The sequence below is a fragment of the Penaeus monodon genome, chromosome 28 (assembly GCF_015228065.2).
Source record: "Penaeus monodon isolate SGIC_2016 chromosome 28, NSTDA_Pmon_1, whole genome shotgun sequence".
Taxonomy (NCBI): domain Eukaryota; kingdom Metazoa; phylum Arthropoda; class Malacostraca; order Decapoda; family Penaeidae; genus Penaeus; species Penaeus monodon.
Window position 1 is genome coordinate 3,092,315 of NC_051413.1, and position 258 is coordinate 3,092,572.

Below are 258 nucleotides of genomic sequence, written 5' to 3' on the forward strand. Positions count from 1 at the left end.
AACATGAAAGTCAGAGCAGTAGTGATTAAAAAAAATGTAGCCTGAATGAGGAAAACTCCCAAACAAAAGATTTAAAACAATCTCTCCGCTTTCCAAATATATATACATGTCAATATTTGTCTATGGAATTAGGAAACTTACGAAGCAAAAACCAATACGGTCCTCTTCTTCTCCCAGCCATTTGTCAGCACCTATGTACCATATCCCTGCAACAGCCACATACCATGCTCCAACCACGACCACGTACCAGGCTCCAGA